The 20300-nt window shown below is 41.9% G+C and overlaps 1 long non-coding RNA gene across 1 annotated transcript in view; it reads left to right on the top strand.

Annotated features, from left to right (window-relative positions):
• Positions 1-1252: 1252 nt before the first annotated feature.
• The window catches only part of LOC122921043, a 38598-nt gene continuing 19550 nt past the window's right edge, over positions 1253-20300 (top strand). Inside the window, exons 1-2 of the long non-coding RNA XR_006386961.1 lie at positions 1253-1471; positions 6738-7062. This is a non-coding gene — a long non-coding RNA (uncharacterized LOC122921043). The remainder of the gene's footprint in view (positions 1472-6737; positions 7063-20300) is intronic.

Genomic DNA, 20300 nt, shown 5'->3' with positions numbered 1-20300 from the left:
TTTCTCATAATTGGATTCACCTGTGTATGTAGGTCAGAGGTCACTGAGCTTACCAAGCCAATTTGAGTTCCAATAATTAGTTCTAAAGGTTTTGGAATCAATAAAATGACAACAGTGCCCAAATCTATGCACCTGCCTAATTTTGTTTAAACAATTATAGCGCACTTTCTGTAAATCCAATAAACTTCATTTCACTTCTCAAATATCACTGTGTGTGTCTCCTATATGATAGATTTAACTGCCATTTTTTATCGTAACAACCAACGATTTATACAGGAAAATCATGACGATTAACAAGGTTGCCCAAACTTTCGCATCCCACTGTATACTGATATTAGTTGTGTGGCTATTTTCCCAGTGTTGTATATCCACCCTGTTATATCTTGTATGCATAGGACTTTATACATTTCCTGGTCACTGGAGTTGGTATCTTCAATATCTAAGGACCAGGCTATGCAAATGAGCTCTTGACAAGCTCTGCATCTAATGCTACCAGATGTGGCAATCACCCCGAAATAGCTGTCTGCAGATGAGATGCTGGCTTCATTATTATCCAAGTCACGTCTCAAGGTCTTTTAAAATGTTGAACATTTACTTATAGGAGAACAGCCTTACATCTGGTAGCATTAAAGCTCATGTGTATAACCTCTTCCCACAATTTCAGGGGGCCATTGTATTCCCCAATATCTAAGGACCAGTCAGGTTAAGTTAAAGGGGTTGTCCACTTTTATATTGACCTATCCTCAAGATAGATCATCAACATCAGATTGGAGGGGGTCCTACTCACGGCACCCCCCGCTGATCAGCTGTTTGAAGAGAAAGCAGCGCTTGTACGAACACTGCTTTCTCTTCACTGTTTACCTGCTCGCCATCACAACTGCAGCAGTAAGCAGGTGTAATTATAACTACTCTGTCCCATTCTCTTGAACTGGAAGGAGCCATCCCATTGAAGTGAAAAGTCTGGCATGGTTGTAATCACACCTGCTCACCTCTGCAGATGCGACAGTGAGACCATGAACAGTGAGGAAAAGGCAGTAGTGGATAGGATAGGTCATCAACATAAAAAAAGCAAACAACCTCTTTAAGCAGGTTTGAGTGCTGGATTAGACATGCTGAGGTGGCTATTAGGGAGGTGGCTTTAGGCAGGCTCAGACAGGGTGACTAACAGAATATTTTCCCTATTTACTTCACTTTTGGTCATGAATACCTGTTGTTTGTGTTCTTATATTTATGTAAAATGAAAGGGTGTTTAGGGTAGGTCTCGCTGAATATTATTTATTCTCAAGGCCACTCATTTTCACCTGGACTTTTGGAGTTTGAGCCTTCTCGTCAGTACTGTGGATTTTTTCTTGCACAATCTAAGTATGAAGAAACATCTCTGAACCTTCTATATCTGCTCACTGACAGAAGGACGTAATTTGAGCTGTGAGTGTATTATACTGTAGACTGGAAAGTGCTGAATCCGGCAGAGGTAAGCTGCAAATCAAGTTTCATATTGTCATGACAAAATATATAGAAAAAGAATGTGTTCATATACTCATTTCTTTACCATTTACTAAGCAGAAAATAAGAGTGCGCTAAGAGCAAGTGCTTCCATTGTGAAAAGCTGATTTTACCAAGCAGCTATTTAAAAGCCTGGCGGGCCTTCACCTGATTTATTCAAAAGGTTTGTTCAGTCTGCAATTTTGTAAAGGTAGAACAGTATGAAATAAGCCATACTTTAAGTCATGCTGCTCCCGATCCTTGGCTGGTCTCTAGTTCGCTTGTGACTGCTCAGCCAATCACTGGCCCTAATGGTGATCGTTCTGAGCCAGTGGATGGACTAGTGGTAATTTCCTATGTGTCAGGAGGAACAAAGACGTGGAGAACGTGGGGGAGTGCCAGAACAGAAGCAATAAGGGATTGCTAGGGAAGGATTATTTGATTATTCTTCACTGTGTGCACCATGTGTGTCTGTAACAGCAGAAAAAGATCTGGTTGGTTACATCATTATTAAATAGGTTTACAAAAATCAATGGACCAGTGTGTGAGAAGAACCTAGGGGAAAAAGCAAAGGAAGTCACTTGGCTACTTTGGGAGCTGAATATCCTAGAAATGGTAAATGCATACATAATAGGAGGGTTTGACCATCAGTATGTTAATGGATTTTTCCTCTGTTTTACTCATTGAGATTTGTAAAGATGGCAGCCAATGTCTGTTTCCCATTTGTGAACATATGAGGCACGGAACTGGGGCCTTTAGTTGATTAAGCATGTATGTAGTATTGATATGAGGCCTGGGGCTTGAGCGGCTGAGCAGAACCTATACTCAAATGAGGTGAGACATAGAGGTTAGGAGATATATTTCAGGAGACAACAGATGAAGTGCATAATATGCATCCACTGTTGTAACCCTCCCCCGATATCTGATCAGTGGGGATCAGCAGTTTGGAGAGGCCATGTTCACATGGTCTATGTGCAGCTCAGTATCATTCAAGTGAAAGGGCATGAGATGCAATACGATGCAATACATGAGTTGCTATACAATGTACAGCGCTGTGCTTGGGGAAATTGTGATTAGGCCGCTGTGCTTACCTGAGCCCCATGGCATATTCCAACATCTAATTGGTGGAGATGTAGGAAATTGGATCTCCAACAATCAGATATTGATGACTTTCCTGAGGATAGGCCATCAATATTATTCCCCTGGAAATCTCATTGTTTAAATCAAAGAATAATAGGTACTTGTACATAGAAAATTCAAACAACAAGTCTATAACGTCTAGTAATACACTTGACGGGCTACTCCCAATAATAAGTGAAAAAATGTACTGATCGCCTAGGGGACAAAGGGGTAAAACTTAGCATTTATTCCTATGTCTAAAAGAATGGAGCACTAACAGAAAGCATCGGCCTGGAGGGCCTCTAAACAGACTAACATGAAGACAGCCCAATAGAGCCAGGACATACAAAAACAAATAGGTAACACTGATGGAAAGCAGGCAAAAAAGGAACGTTCTCACCCATCAGATGCTGTAGACTTGGATGGTGGAGTCACTTGAATTCGTGCGGCCTCCCATACGATGGATTTGCATAGATGCATAGACCCTGGTGATGGGGTGGGGGCTAATTCACCCTACCTACCTATACGAGGTACTTGCCCCGCAAGGAGTGTCCTCGTCCGGATACCTTTCCCTAAAACAGGCGGAATCCCTAGTACACCCTATAACGGTAGACTCCCGATGTGTCACGTTTCATTCAATGTGAATTCATCAGGGGAGATGTACAAATACAATGTCAGGTTGGTGGTAGAGCCTGCATTGGAAAAAAACAAAAAAGTGGGGAAAAAGGAATGAGCATACGGTGGTTGGAGCTGGTATATGAGTATTCCATCAAGTATCGAGCGGGCGAGGCCAGTGGAGCCAAGACCACCACAAACCACAAGTAGCTTAAGTACAGGCTCACCAGTGGGTGACGCCCGTAAAGGTCCAGATATGACCCAGGATATAGATTATTCTAAGAACGGCTGTCAGCAAAGGACGCTTACCTGTCAGCGCTTTTAAAACCCAGACCTGCGCGCCAGTGTCCCGGATCGCCCCACTTACGCCCACGTGACTCAGAGTAAAGGAAGGAACACAGGGAAAGGCGGGCCCGGCGTGGCGATGCGTCCCAGGAGACACAACGTCATGGGACGAATCACGCGACCGCCCTGCAATCGGCCGCCCCGCAATGACGCCACAGACCACATGACATAGTCACGTGATCGGACTGATCCGACCCAAGGGAAACAACTCTGCACTGCGGCCGCACCTGCTAAAGCGCTTACGTGCCAAAGTGAAGCCAATTTAATATCTAATCAGGGGGCGGGCTGTGTCTGTAGCAACCCAGGTGCCAAGGCTAGTGAGCCAGGCATCAAGGGTGGCAGTTGGAGCCTGTAGTATAACAATGCCCCTAGTAACACATTTTTAGAAAATAATCAAAGTACAGAGCTGTGAATGGCTGGCTAGAACGACACCAGCCTCAGTCAGGAGACTAATTAGCTAGAGTACAGTATGAGAACCAGAGAGACAAAGAAAACCCAGAACCATACATATGTTAAACAAAAGGGGGGATATGATATGTGGCAGCTGAAGTTAAATGGGATGTCATATGTAGCAAATGAAGTTGACTTGTTCATTCATGCCTAATGGGGCCATAGTTTTCAGGTAATAAATCCCACAAAGCTCACGTGGGAGAATGGCGCGATCCCAGTCCCCCCCACGCAGCGGAGGAAAGACACGGTCTATGACCATTACTATTATACGGCTTTCCCATTGTGATGGTTATGAATATGATTGGCCACAGGTGTATCTTTGGCCTTTGAAATGTCACTTAAGTGTTCGCTGACCCTTCTACGGAGCTCACGGATAGTTTTACCTACATATCCCCTGCCGCATTCGCATGTCAGGAGATATATCACCCCTCGGGTACAGCAATCGATAAAATGGTGAATGGAGTATTGCTTGCCAGTAACAGTACTGTGAAAAATCTTCCCAGTATGTAAATGACTGCAAGCAATACAGCCACTACACCTGTAGCAGCCCTTGACATTATATTTTAACCATGTAGAGTCAGTGGAATTCACTGGCTACTAGCCTGTCGCAGAGACTACGCCCGCGCTGATAGGTAAGGTGTGGATAGTCACCCACCACCTCTCTCAGATCAGGATCCAGCAAAAGAATTCCCCAATTCTTTGAAAAGATCTCACAAATCACTTTGGTGGTCTGCACGTGAATGGATTTAGGAGTCAGGAGAGTCGTTCTATTCTCCAAGAGCGCCGATCTAAAGGCTCTCCTCAGGACTTTATCTGGATAGCCCCGTTGTTGAAACCTGACCCGCAAGTCCTTCACCTGCCTAATAAATTCACACCTGGTAGAACAGTTCCTCCTAAGCCGAAGGTACTGTCCCTTGGGGATGCCACACTTAAGCCGGAGAGGATGACTGCTCTCCCACCTAAGCAGAGTGTTGGTAGATGTGGGTTTTCTATAAACAGACGTTTTAAGTTCACCGTCATCCGTCTTTGAAATGAGAACATCCAGAAACGGCAACTGTTTATAGTCTGACTCACAGGTGAAGTGCAAGCCAATATTGTTATTGTTGAGCAAGTCCACCAAGGAACGAATCCACGCTACCGTTACATATAATGAAGATGTCATCGATGTACCGTGCCCACAGCCCCACCTGGTCCATGATAGTAGAACGCTTATCTCTAAAGACCAGGTTCTCTTCCCACCAGCCCAGGAACAGGTTGGTATACGAAGGGGCACACGAACTCCCCATTGCTGTGCCCCTGAGCTGGTGGTAAATTCTACCATTAAAGGAAAACACATTGCAAGTCAGCGTGAATTCCAGTAAGGAGAGAACAAAGAGGCTGTGGGCGCGGTACTGACGGGTGCTTAGAAAATGCTCAACTGCTCTAATGCCCAAGGAATGTGGAATACTGGAATATAATGCTTCAACATCAATGCTAGCTAACATGCTTTCATCTTCAGTCTGAATTCCTTCTAGTTGTTTTAACAGGTGCGTGGTGTCTCAAGTATATGAGGGGAGTGCTGTGACGAACGGGGCAAGAACCCGATCAACATAGAGCCCCACATTCTGGCAAAGATTCCCCACTCCGGACACAATGGGACGCCCCTTGAGTGGGTGCGCCCCCTTGTGTAGTTTGGGAAGGCAGTAGTACATTGCCAGACGTGGGTGGGTAACAGAAACTTATATTCATCATTTGTGATGATCCGTGACAATTTAGCCTCATCAAGGATGATCTTGAGATGCTTTTTATACTTATCAGATGGATCACGTGCCAAAACTTTGTATGTGGAAGGATCACTCAGCAAAGACTCGCACACACTTCTATATTGACCATGGTCCATCACCACAGTGTTACCTCCTTTATCGGAGGGTTTGATAACTATCAAAAGGTCACTTTCTAGATCAGAGACAGCGGTGGCGTGGACCCTGTCAAGATTAGAACAGTGAGAAGGATGTAAATCCTCAATCTGTTGCGAGATCGTGCTGAGGAACACATCCACACAGAACAATTCACCAAAACCGGGTGGCATTTTGTTGCTTTTGAGCTTTAAGTTAGTGAATGGACCCAAGCCCTCTGGCTGCTCAAATTCCCTGTCGAGACCATACAATAGACGTACGTCCGATAGAATGTCTAAAGGAATGCCTAGCTCCCGGCACAGTTTTTTCTCTTGTAGTTTATGAAATTTGTGCCAACGGAGCTTGCGAGCAAATAGGTTAAGGTCTTTTATGGTATCGAACTGATTAAAATTGGGAGTCGGTACAAAAGAGAGACCAAGTTGAAGAACCTCGGTCTCAGCGGTACTAAGAGGGCGGGATGAGGGGTTAACAACCTGGGGGCCTAGGGGTTTGATGGTGCTTGTACCTGGTTGCGTAACGGATAAGTCTGGGGAGGATTTGGTTGGCTCTGATATTGGCCAGTCCCCCCTAAAAAATGCCGGTCCCTTCCCCGTGACCCTCCTCTCTGTCGACCACTTGTATGTCCTGGCCCTATTGGGCTGTCTTCATGTTATTCTGTTTAGAGGCCCTCCAGGCCGATGCTTTATGTTAGTGCTCCATTCTTTTAGACATAGAAAATTCAAACAAGCTTTAACAATGATCACCCCGTGATCTAAAACTTGTAAGGATGTGAACAAAGCTTTATACATTGATATGCACAGTTACTGTAACTGTAAATGATGTTTCTTTCAGCAAGGTGGAGTGACTGGCCATACGTCGTACTCATCCTGATGTTGAGTATATGCAGCATTCACAGAAGAACATATGGTGAACCAAGAGTTTTGGCCTCCACAGTCATCAGACCTAAAAGTATGACTTTTATCTGTGGGATTAATTTAGGGAAATGTTTATAATACGAATCCCCAGACAGTCCCTGACTGAAACAGCAAATTGAAAATAATGTCCAGAATAACGAATCTGTGAAGTTGCAGAAGGTATTTCTGAACAATACATGACAAGATGGACACAACTTTGCCAAGCCACTAGCAGACACCATTTCTAGCATGTCCTGCAACAGGTAAATATGTAATTCTTCCATTATCCTATACAACTCACACAAGGGATCCAGTTCTGATGTTCATTGCCCAGCCTGTACAAACAACAGAGAGGACAAAGGATACCATTGAGAGGGTTATGGGGAATAGGTCAGACTTGTACCTACTCTAACTAACTAAGAGGAGACTATATCTTCTTTTTTACCCCTTAACGGAGGCTGTGATGCCTTGAAGCCATTGAAGGCTCCCAAAGCTCTACTGCTCTAAGACCTGGCTGTTACTAACAGCTCTGGCATTTAGAACAGATTTCAGATCTACAGCCAGGATCAGAGGTAACTTTCATCCTGGCTATTAACCCTTTTTTCTATTCCTCTACCGGTAAGGGTGTAAAGTTTGCACAACATACCTAGGATGCCACATGCTCTCCTGCATACAACCTACCTCCCCATGAATGTTGTTCACTTAGTCCTGCAGTGACCTAGAGCCAGCTGCTATTAGTAGGGTTTGCAAATGCTATGTCTTGCAATGTATGGTTACCAGTAACACTGTTATATGAATTTTATGTTACTCCTGTAATGCTGAATACACAATAACGTAATGTGGGTCGTATATCTGTTGCTTCATTTAAACAGTTCAGCCTCCTATTACAGGAGCATCTTGGAAAGTAGAGTAGGAGGAGATATAATAGGGAAGATTCATCAGTGTATTTCACCAGTTTTCGGGGTAAATACTTTGACAATACAGTGTTTAACCAAAGGTCATCATTATGAATCCCTTTCACTTTTTCCATCATATACAAATATGTCAGAAATAATAGCAAGGCTTCAGAGTTCGTCAAGCATGACTAATTTCCTAAAGATGTATGATAATTTTCATTAGAAAGAAAAGGGTAAGAAAAGAATACATGGCACTCATCATTCGGTAAATTCCAATATTGATTTCAAAAGCAGTAATATTGGGTATGGATATAACAGGCAACAGCTGTTTCGTACACACATGAAAAAAAAAAAAAAAAAACTTTGGAAGGATATGGATTTCTGCACAAATTGGTCATAAAATGTGATCTGATCTTCCTCTAAGTCACAACAATAGACAATCACAGTCTGCTTAACCTAATAACACACAAAGAATTAAATGTTACCATGTTTTTATTGAACACACCATGTAAACATTCACAGTGCAGGTGGAAAAAGTATGTGAACCCTTAGATTTAATAACTGGTTGAACCTCCTTTGGTAGTAATAACTTCAACCAAACGTTTCCTGTAGTTGCAGATCCGACGGTCAGGAGTAATTCTTGACCATCCCTCTTTACAGAACAGTTTCAGTTCAGCAATATTCTTGGGATGTCTGGTGTGAATCGCTTTCTTGAGGTCATGCCACGGCATCTCAATCGAGTTGAGGTCAGGACTCTGACTGGGCCACTCCAGAAGGCGTATTTTCTTCTGTTTAAGCCATTCTGTTGTTGATTTACTTCTATGCTTTGGGTCGTTGTCCCATTGCAACACCCATCTTCTGTTGAGCTTCAGCTGGTGGACAGATGGCCTTAAGTTCTCCTGCAAAATGTCTTGATAAACTTGGGAATTCATTTTTCCTTCGATGATAGCAATCCGTCCAGGCCCTGACGCAGCAAAGCAGCCACAAACCATGATGCCCCCACCACCATACTTCACAGTTGGGATGAGGTTTTGATGTTGGTGTGCTGTGCCTCTTTTTCTCCACACATAGTGTTGTGTGTTTCTTACAAACAACTCAACTTTGGTTTCATCTGTCCACAGAATATTTTGCCAGTACTGCTGTGGAACATCCAGGTACTCTTGTGCAAACTGTAAACATACAGCAATGGTTTTTTTGGACAGCAGTAGCTTCCTCTGTGGTATCCTCCCATGAAATCCATTCTTGTTTAGTGTTTTACGTATCGTAGATTCGCTAACAGGGATGTTAGCCTTTGCCAGATACTTTTGTAAGTCTTTAGCTGACACTCTAGGATTCTTCTTCAACTCTTTGTCTGCGCTGTGCTCTTGCAGTCATCTTTACAGGACGGCCACTCCTAGGGCGAGTAGCAGTAGTGCTGAACTTTTTCCATTTATAGACAATTTGTCTTACCATGGACTGATGAACAGCAAGGCTTTTGGAGATACTATTATAACCCTTTCGAGCTTTAAGCAAGTCAACAATTCTTAATCATAGGTCTTCTGAGAGCTCTTTTGTGTGAGGCATCATTCACATCAGGCAATGCTTCTTGTGAAAAGCAAACCCAGAACTGGTGTGTGTTTCTTATAGGGCAGGGCAGCTGTAACCAACACCTCCAATCACATCTCATTGATTGGACTCCAGTTGGCTGACACCTCACTCCAATTAGCTCTTGGAGATGTCATTAGTCTAGGGGTTCACATACTTTTTCCACCTACCCTGTGAATGTTTACATGGTATGTTCAATAAAGAAGAAAACAGTGGGGTTGCGTGGAAACGCTAAAAAGGACCACAGAGAGGCGCCAAGATCCCTAGTATCTAGGGTTGTGATGGTATATACCCAAGCTTGAATTGTTAGATACACATAAGTGGGGTGACAGTACTTTCACACTCACCAATTTATTTATTATGATTCTCACGGTCAATTCGTATATGGTGTGCAAATAGCAAATGTAGTATTAGGTAAATATAGATATAAAACCTTTGGCAAATATAAAATCTAGATATAAAATCAAGATGTAAAATCAAAATTTTAGTGACTCACTTCACCCAGGAGGGTAATGTGGGATAAAGCACAAGACACCCACATCACACCTCCTGCGCCTGGATCGCCAGTAGAGTCTCACGGATGAACAATGATCACTCAGGAGTTCTTGTTCATTCTTTATGTTCTTTTATTCCAAAGCCAGGGTGGGGGAGTGAGCAGCTCGACGCGTTTCGGGGCCTCTTAATGGGTCCCCTTCATCAGGAGCATATGAAATCGTAATACAATATAATGGGGTTTAAATAACAAGTAAAACACAGAAAAAAACCCGCCAAAAACGGCTTCCAATTCCGTCACTTCCGGTACTGTATGCGCTCCAAGGTGGAACGCACCGGAAGTGATGTCATATTTGTCCTTTAGAATGTCGGCTATACTACCGATAAATATTAGAGAGACATCACAGTATAGGAGCATGGTGAGGTCCTGTAGGGCCGATGGGGGGCACGTACTAGCTGTTCCAGGCTGTTTGGGAAGGATCGTGTCCTTTTCTCTATTGTGCTCACGGTGGAACGCATCCTGTACTTCCGGTGCGTTCCACCGTGGAGCGCACCCGAAACCGGAAGTGCCTCTCAAGACGGGAGTAACTGTTTTACCAACCGAAGGAAGCAGAGAAGAAGAGAAAGGGGGGGGGGAGGTGCCTAGATAATAGGCTTACACAAATGTGAGATGTGGATGTTATGGAAAGAGATATGTATATAAGTTTATTACAAAAGTATCTTTAAAGTGAAGGGGAAAAAAGATCACATGACCAGCTCCCTAATCACATGATCTTAACAGAATCGGATATATATGTTTCTGTACATTATTCTGTTGAAGTAATGGGAAAGTGTTTATAAAAAGGATGAGAATGGTGTTGACAAGGTGATAAAAGAGAATAATATTGGTAATACTAATATTTGACAGCATTGATCAGAGTACCATATAATATGTATTGATGATAATTAGTAAAAGTGAAAATAATAATAATGCATAATAAATAAGGATAATATTAATGATCAGTTAATAGCATCGAGTGAAGTAAAATCTATTACTAAAAAATAAATATGTAATAAATATACTGTGATTTAATAAATATATATAAATAAATAAATATATATAAAATCTCCATATATATGTATAGTAGAAAAAATTGTCCCCTGAAGGGCAGATGCTACGTTGCAAAATATAAAGTATGGCGACGGTACTTCTTTAGTAATTAGAGTATTCTAAGCTTTCATTTAGGCCGAAAGGGGATAGGGTATTTAGTGTAAAAATCCAGTACATCTCCTTTCGGCATAGCTGTTGATATGATGAGGTGATAGTTTCTAGAGGAGTAACTGTGAGACCGGTTATGGAGCCCTCATGTCGTTCAGAGAAATGCCGTGATACGCTGTGTGTCGGGACTTTTCGTTTAATGTTAGATCTGTGTTCACACATTCTTTTGGACTCCAACAGCTACCTAGAATACTCCAGCTGCCACTACACAAAATGGAAAAGAAACATACCGTACGGGCAAATGAAAAGAATCCGGAGAAACTGCTCCAATGAAAAGACCCTCAAAACTCAATTGGGAATTTTAAAGGATCGCTTCTTGGAAAAGGGCTACCCAAAAAGTTTAATTAAAGCATCCACCCAGAGGGTTCTAAAATTAGACCAAAGAGAAGCATTGAAACCACCACCCCCGAAAACTACTGACCCAAAAGGATATCAATATAACCTCATTACCAGGTTTAATAGAGACCACCAGAATATTAGAAAGATAGTGATGAAGCACTGGAACATCTTACTAAAAGACCCCATCCTCAAAAATATTCTACCCCAATTACCGTCCATAACATTTAGAAGGGCACAAACTATCAAAAATATCATCGCCCCGTCCTGTCCCAAACTTCAAGCCCCCACGAAAATCATCTTCCCACAGCTAATAAGAAAAGGGTGTTTTAAATGTGGCACGAAAAAATGCAAATGTTGTGCGATGATCACACATGATACTAGGGCCATTGAAACAGGAGGTCCCTTGGGCCCCTGGACAATAAAACAAGACCTGAACTGCGGGACAAGAAATGTCATATATCTCCTCAGATGTCCCTGCGGTTTAAAATATGTCGGTAGAACTACCCAAACCCTTAGGGAAAGAATGTGTGAACACAGATCTAACATTAAACGAAAAGTCCCGACACACAGCGTATCACGGCATTTCTCTGAACGACATGAGGGCTCCATAACCGGTCTCACAGTTACTCCTCTAGAAACTATCACCTCATCATATCAACAGCTATGCCGAAAGGAGATGTACTGGATTTTCACACTAAATACCCTATCCCCTTTCGGCCTAAATGAAAGCTTAGAATACTCTTAATTACTAAAGACGTACCGTCGCCATACTTTATATTTTGCAACGTAGCATCTGCCCTTCAGGGGACAATTTTTTCTACTATACATATATATGGAGATTTTATATATATTTATTTATATATATTTATTAAATCACAGTATATTTATTACATATTTATTTTTTAGTAACAGATTTTACTTCACTCGATGCTATTAACTGATCATTAATATTATCCTTATTTATTATGCATTATTATTATTTTTACTTTTACTAATTATCATCAATACATATTATATGGTACTCTGATCAATGCTGTCAAATATTAGTATTACCAATATTATTCTCTTTTATCACCTTGTCAACACCATTCTCATCCTTTTTATAAACACTTTCCCATTACTTCAACAGAATAATGTACAGAAACATATATATCCGATTCTGTTAATAACAGAAATGTAACCCCCGATCATGTGATTAGGGAGCTGGTCATGTGATCTTTTTTCCCCTTCACTTTAAAGATACTTTTGTAATAAACTTATATACATATACTCTTTCCATAACATCCACATCTCACATTTGTGTAAGCCTATTATCTAGGCACCCCCCCCCCCCTTTTCTCTTCTTCTCTGCTTCCTTCGGTTGGTAAAACAGTTACTCCCGTCTTGAGAGGCACTTCCGGTTTCGGGTGCGCTCCACGGTGGAACGCACCGGAAGTACAGGATGCGTTCCACCGTGAGCACAATAGAGAAAAGGACACGATCCTTCCCAAACAGCCTGGAACAGCTAGTACGTGCCCCCCATCGGCCCTACAGGACCTCACCATGCTCCAATACTGTGATGTCTCTCTAATATTTATCGGTAGTATAGCCGACATTCTAAAGGACAAATATGACATCACTTCTGGTGCGTTCCACCTTGGAGCGCATACAGTACCGGAAGTGACGGAATTGGAAGCCGTTTTTGGCGGTTTTTTTCTGTGTTTTACTTGTTATTTAAGCCCCATTATATTGTATTACGATTTCATATGCTCCTGATGAAGGGGACCCATTAAGAGGCCCCGAAACGCGTCGAGCTGCTCACTCCCCCACCCTGGCTTTGGAATAAAAGAACATAAAGAATGAACAAGAACTCCTGAGTGATCATTGTTCATCCGTGAGACTCTACTGGCGATCCAGGCGCAGGAGGTGTGATGTGGGTGTCTTGTGCTTTATCCCACCCTACCCTCCTGGGTGAAGTGAGTCACTAAAATTTTGATTTTACATCTTGATTTTATATCTAGATTTTATATTTGCCAAAGGTTTTATATCTATATTTACCTAATACTACATTTGCTATTTGCACACCATATACGAATTGACCGTGAGAATCATAATAAATAAATTGGTGAGTGTGAAAGTACTGTCACCCCACTTATGTGTATCTAACAATTCAAGCTTGGGTATATACCATCACAACCCTAGATACTAGGGATCTTGGCGCCTCTCTGTGGTCCTTTTTAGCGTTTCCACGCAACCCCACTGTTTTCTTCCTAATCACCCACCTTGAGGGCATCAGGGTGGGTCGAGACCATTGGCAGCCTGCCCTCCTTTGTTCCACTAAATTTTTATTTTTTATATATATATTTTTTTTTATAAATATATACATATACTTGTTTTCCAAAAATTCTGGTACAAAGGAACTACACGTACTTTTGACCTACCTTTGGCGCCCTGCGAAGTTATCCCTGGACCATCATTCTGAAAGGCCCAGTGACTAACCCTCTTTTTTTCTTTCCCTGTCTCTGACTTATGTTCAATAAAAACATGGTAACATTTAATTCTTTGTGTGTTATTAGGTTAAGCAGACTGTGATTGTCTATTGTTGTGACTTAGATGAAGATCAGATCACATTTTATGACCAATTTGTACAGAAATCCATATCATTCCAAATGGTTCACATACTTTTTCTTGCAACTGTATTAGTTATTTCGAATATTCTTTTTCTTTTTTTTGTTTTTTTTAAATCTGTACTGTTATTCCACTTCGGCATACTCCTCCCCGACAAGCGTCCCCGTCACCATGGAAACGTCTGTGGGTTGGAAAATACCATGGTGAAAAATCTGATCCAATGGTATATTCTAACCCACAGGCATTCCCATGGTGACAGGGACGCTTGTCGGGGAGGAGTATGCCTAAGTGGAATAACAGTACCCATTGAATAAAAAAAGACGAATATTCTAAATAGCGAATATATTCTCTATATTGCTATAACTTCTTTTTTTAGAATATTCGTCATATTCTAAAACAAGAATATATAGCAATATAGCGAATATTCGTAAAATACACATATTGGGCCAGATTTATCATTAGCTTAAGTCAGAATAATGGGGTGAAAAAGTCGCAAAAAAATGCGCAAACGCTAAAACTGCGCACAAATTTGCGACTTTTTTCTGCTCTGCACTTTGCTTGCCAGTTTTCTGAAAGTGGGCGTGTTTTCTTATGTAAATTAATCTCTAGACAGATTTACTATTGGGACTATTTAAAAAGTCGCAAAAAAGTCGCAATTTCACTCCAGTGAGGACCATGCTTATCTTATGAGACTTTTTAATAGAACAAGTGACTTTTTCATAAAAATGTGCGACTTTTTCGTAAAGATGTGCGACGTTTGTAAAGCTGCTTACTGACGGATAAACTGCTACCGTCAAACCACATTTATTACAGTCTTAAAGGGCCGATCATAAATCTGACTTGGCTAAAACTGACTTTAGCCATATGTGAAAGTGGAGTGAGCTGTCAAAGTAATGATAAATCAACCCTATAGACTGTAATTTAGGTAATATAGTGCTATAACCTTTTTTTCATAGTCGTAATTTTTTTTCTTTTCTGAACTTCAGATTTGATGAAAAATTACAACTTTGAAAAAAAAAAAGGTTATAGCATTATATTAGCTAAATTGCAGTCTATATGTGTATTTTACGAATATTCGTCATATTCTAAAACAAGAATATGTAGCAATATAGCGAATATTCGCTAAATACAAATATAGAGCAATTTAGCCAATATAGTGCTATAATCAGTTTTTTTATATAATAATTTTTTTTTTCTCTTCTGAACTTCAGATTTGGAAAAAATGTACACTATTAAAAAAAAATATTATAGCACTATATTAGCTTAGCTAAATTGCTCTGTTTGTATTTTCTCGAATATTCGCTATAATATATAGCACTGTATTTACTGCTATATATTCTTTTTTGATCAACTTCGCATTACGCGATTTTTACAATTTAGATTATTCGTAATCGCGAATCTCGAAATATCGCGAATTAGAATATGGGACCTGACGCTCATCACTATATGGAATTTGGTAGTATGGTCAAATCACATCACAAAAAAATAGGTATGGTTAAACAGTTCATTTTATTAACATCAAAATATAAACATGATTGGCAAGACACAAACACATTAAAAAGTTAAAAGCAACACTACAGTGGTGGTCCGAGAACAGGATGTATAAAGGTAAAGCGCTAGTGCACTAATGAAGAGGCTGTTGGTAGAAGTGATTGAGAAAACATTACCATAGATTAATGCTGTTGAGAATATCAAATAACTTAAAGAAAGCTACATATAAACATGATTCAATAAAGAACCTATGGTCAATCATAGTAAGGAGATGTCTAGCATAAACAGTTAGAGCAAAAGTATCAATACCAACCAGCAGTGAAGATCCTGTATTAAAGCAGACCACCACCACCACCACCCGACGCACGTTTTGCGATAACCTTTTTCAAGGAGCAAAAGGCTGGAATATGATTTGTCCCAGACTATATAAGGATAACCACCCTGGGTGGGATTTAGCTTTTCACAAGAGATAAGCAAATCGATTTGTCTCATGAACATGGTTGCTTCACCTGTGAGGGGCTGTCCCTGCAGAGTGAAGCACCGACCTGCTGCAAGATTAACAGGGTTGGACATTTAGCCCTGATAATTTCTTACCGCTGTTTAGCCGAGCACGGATTCTGCTTCAACTTCAAAGCAGTGTCTTCTCAGGCTGGGAATTGAGAGGACTGAGCTAAATGTCTGGCCCTATCAAACTTGCAGCAGTTGGGCGCTTGTTCACCTACGGGAACAGTCCCCCACAGCTGAAGAAGCCTTGCAGATGAGACAAAACGATTTTTTACAATCCATTCGCTCATTTCTAGTTTGTGCCTATGGTCCTATTTATCATCATTCCTTTAGTCTGTACCTGTAGTAAGAAGGTACCTGGAATCATTGTGGATGGAAGGTATGTGCCACCGAGGTTCCTGGCCTCAGTGAAGTAAGAGCCGGTATTTTATGTGTCAGCAGCAGCTATTGCTAATTGATACCTAAAGATTTAGTATGGCTGTTATAGCTGATCCAAGACGGCTCTTACTGGGAGTAGTCAAAGTGCTGGGTGGGTGACTACTCCCCATGTTTCAGGCCGGGTTTTGCCAGGCATAAAAACTAGCCAGCGCTGCCAGGTGTGGTGGATTTACCTCCCTCTGACAGTGGAGCTCAGGAGTTTGTGTGCTATGAAATGAGGGCTGTGCTGGGATTTGAGGTTTAAGCCGGGCTGGAGGACTCAGGCCCCTCTAAAGGCGAACAGGCTGCCTATGGACTTGATGAGGCTGAACGGCTAAGGCTACTTTCACACCTGCGTTAGGTATGGATCCGTCTGGTATCTGCACAGACGGATCCGCACCGATAATGCAAATGATTGTATACGTTCTGAAGGGATCCGTTTGCATTACCATGAACAAAAAAAAAAAAGTTAATTTTTTATTTTGTTCATGATAATGCAAACGGAACTGTTTTGACTTACACTAAAATTCAATAGGAGGCGGATCCGTTTTCAATTGCACCATATTGTGTCAGTGAAAACGGATTGACTTACATTGTGTGTCAGGTCGGATCCGTTTGGCTCCGCATCGTCAGGCGGACATCAAAACGCTGCAAGCAGCGTTTTGGTATCAACCTCCAGAGCAGAATGGAGACTGAACGGAGGCAAACGGATGCTTTCTGAACGGATCCTTATCCATTCAGAATGCATTGGGGCTAAACTGATCCGTTTTGGGCCGCTTGTGAGAGCCCTGAAACGGATCTCACCGGCGGACCCAGAAACGCCAGTGTGAAAGTAGCCTTACAGAGTGTGAATTAACACCCAGGAGAAAAGGTGACTTTTATTGTTTATGGACTTTCCTTGTGTGTGAACACCAAGCCACCTGCGTTTTGCGATACACCTTACCTGCATTTTGTTATACGCCAATGTGTGAATAAACACAGCTGTTTGATTCAAGAACTGTGTACTTTGACTCTATACTGCATCCGCTAGTCCTAACTAGGGTTGTTTCGATACCAAAATTTTGATTCGGTTTCGATAACAATAAAACTATTCCGATACCAATCGATACCACGCGAAAAAATAAAACGCCAAAAAAAGCTGCGTGCGTTCTGCATTTTTTGAAACGTCCAGCCCATAATAAAACAGTCCTATCCTATTTTTGGGGGGGAACAAGGTGCCAAAAAAAAAAATGGCGAATCGCTCAGTGTTCACCGCATAAAATATTTTTCAAATATTTTGGACGTGGTGATATGTGATATTTTATTTATTTATTGTTTATATATTTTAGATGTAAAATTGGGAAAGGGGGTGATTCATATTATTTTGGTGTATTTTTGTGTAAACTTTTTTTTTTACAGTTTATTTAATAACTATTTCCCCCCTTACAGGTAGAACCTGGGATCTTTCATCCCTTGTCCTATTCACCCTGATAGAGCTCTATTAGGGTGAATAGGATCTCACCCTGTCCCTGCTGCCCTGTGCATAGTACACTCAGCATCAGGTAGCTGACTATGGCAGCCAAGGCTTCAATAGCGTCCTGGCTGCCATGGTAACTGATCGGAGTCCCAGGATTACACTGCTGGGGCTCCGATCAGAAGCTGCCACTAATAAGAGGAGGTGAGGGGACTCTGTGGCCACTGCCACCAACGATTTTAATACTGTGGGGGGGGGGGGGGGGAGGCACTGCGCCACCAATGATAATTAACGTTTAATATACAAATACAGCCAGCAGCGGAAACACATTGCCGACACCCGACCTCTGACAGGGCACTGCGATCAGCGGCAGTTAACCTCTCAGGTTAACCCCTTAATTGCCATGGATCACAGCACCCTGTCAGAGGCAGGGTACCGGCAATGTGTTTCTGTCGCCTGTATTTGTAATGTATTAAACGTTAGTTATCATTGGTGGCGCAGTGGCCACAGCCCCTCCCCCCTCCGCCCCTCCGTGCTCTCATTGGTGGCAGCGGCAGCACAGGGGGAGGGAGAGACTGCTTCCTTCTTCCCGGGCTGCTGAGGGAACATGGCCGCGCTGACAGCAGCGCGCTCATGTTCTCTGATACTGGCCTAGTATCGATAAAAGGCAAATGCCAGTATTGTATCGATACCGGGACAAAAGTATAGACTGGGTATTGAAAGTTCGATACCCGAAACAACCCTAGTCCTAACTACCAGAGCGAATCCCCACACTGTGCATTGGACAAATGACTGATTCTCCACTTTGTATCATAGTTTACAGTAGCTGGGTGCAGTACGACCTGGTACATTCTAACTGCTCTATCTACCAGCACTATTACATTACTAGACCTTCCCCGGTGCCGCCTTGTGTGCCGTACACAGTTTCAGGGAGTACTCCGGTTACAAATATCATTTACTGCATTTGTGCTTTGATTCCAAGTATAGAACCGCATACAAGCAAAGAACCTCTGCTTACTCCCTGATCACATATCCAGTCCCAGACTTCTTATTAATTTTCAGAGAGAGAATTAGTTTGGCCACTCATCCATGAATTAATTCTTCATAGATAATTGGATTAAGACTAGATTAAACAATGCATTGTTGGAGTGCCGCTGTACATTTATAATACAGCGGCAGATCGGATAATATAAATGACATGACTAGATTGTCTCTAAATAAATGAGTATTCAGCAACCCTTAAGCATAACCTATATAAAAAAGCAACAACGTTTCGCCTGGTCACACAGATTTCACTTCTTGCAATACTATGATATAACAGGACAACTTTGTATCATGCAAACTCAATATTTCAGTAGAGCCACTTCCAGCTAAAAGAAATAAAAATAATTTGGGCTTTCATTAAAACCACCTAATATTTTATAGCTCCCCTTGTGCCAGTGAAACAGGTCTGACCCACCAAGGCATGAACGCCACATCACCTTTGGAGATGTTCTGTGGTATCTGGCACCAGGACGTTGCTGAAGATTCTTTAACCCCTGTAAGTTGGGAGGTGAAGCTCCATAGAGCGGACTTGGTTATACAGCACATCCAGCACTGAGGTCTTTGGATTTTGGAGGCCAAATCAACACCTTGAACTCTTTCTTGTTCCTCAATCTGTCCCTAAATAATCTTTTCAGTGTTGCCCCTGCCATTAATACTTGGTCTTTAGCAATCTTAACCACTTAACGCCCAGCGCCGTACATGTACGGGGCTGGCGGGGTCTTTGAAGATGGTGCCTGCGGGTGGCCGTCTGCTTCTTATAGCAGACACCCGCGGCTCATGTCCGCAACCGGCAGTAATTCTGATCGCGGACATTTAACCCCATCCTGACCACGGCATCTGAGCGCGTGAAACACCAGAAACGTGTGCTTTCGGTGATCCTCCCGCTCCCCCGTGTGGTGATCGGAGCAGACGGAGCGTGTATGCTGCAGCAGATCTTTGTGAATGACAGGAGGCTACTGCATAGTATTTCCTATGGAGCCCTTGTAGGTCGCAATTTTCTCATAGACTCCAATGCTAGTGCATTGGGGTCTATGAGAATAGCAATCTAATGATTGCATGTTATATTTCCCTATGGGAACTATAAAAAAGTGTAAAAAATAAAATAAAAAATTCAAATCACCCCCCTTTCCCCAAAATAAAAATAAAAGAACGAAAAAATTTTTTTAAATACACATCATCGGTGTCGCAATGTGTCGCAATGTGCGAAAATGGCCATAGTATAAAAATATATTCTCCATGCGGCAAACACCAAAACGGAAAAAAGCGGCCATATGGCCGATTCGCAGTTTTTTGTCGCTTCATTTTCTACAAAAAAAGTCATAAAAAGTGATCAAAAAGTCATACACTCCCCAGAATGGTATCATTGAAAAGTTCAGATCGCCTTGCAAATAAAATATGAGCCCCTATACAGCTCCA

The sequence above is a fragment of the Bufo gargarizans genome, chromosome 10, assembly GCF_014858855.1.
Source record: "Bufo gargarizans isolate SCDJY-AF-19 chromosome 10, ASM1485885v1, whole genome shotgun sequence".
NCBI lineage: Eukaryota > Metazoa > Chordata > Amphibia > Anura > Bufonidae > Bufo > Bufo gargarizans.
This window is presented reverse-complemented; position numbering and strand designations above follow the sequence as displayed.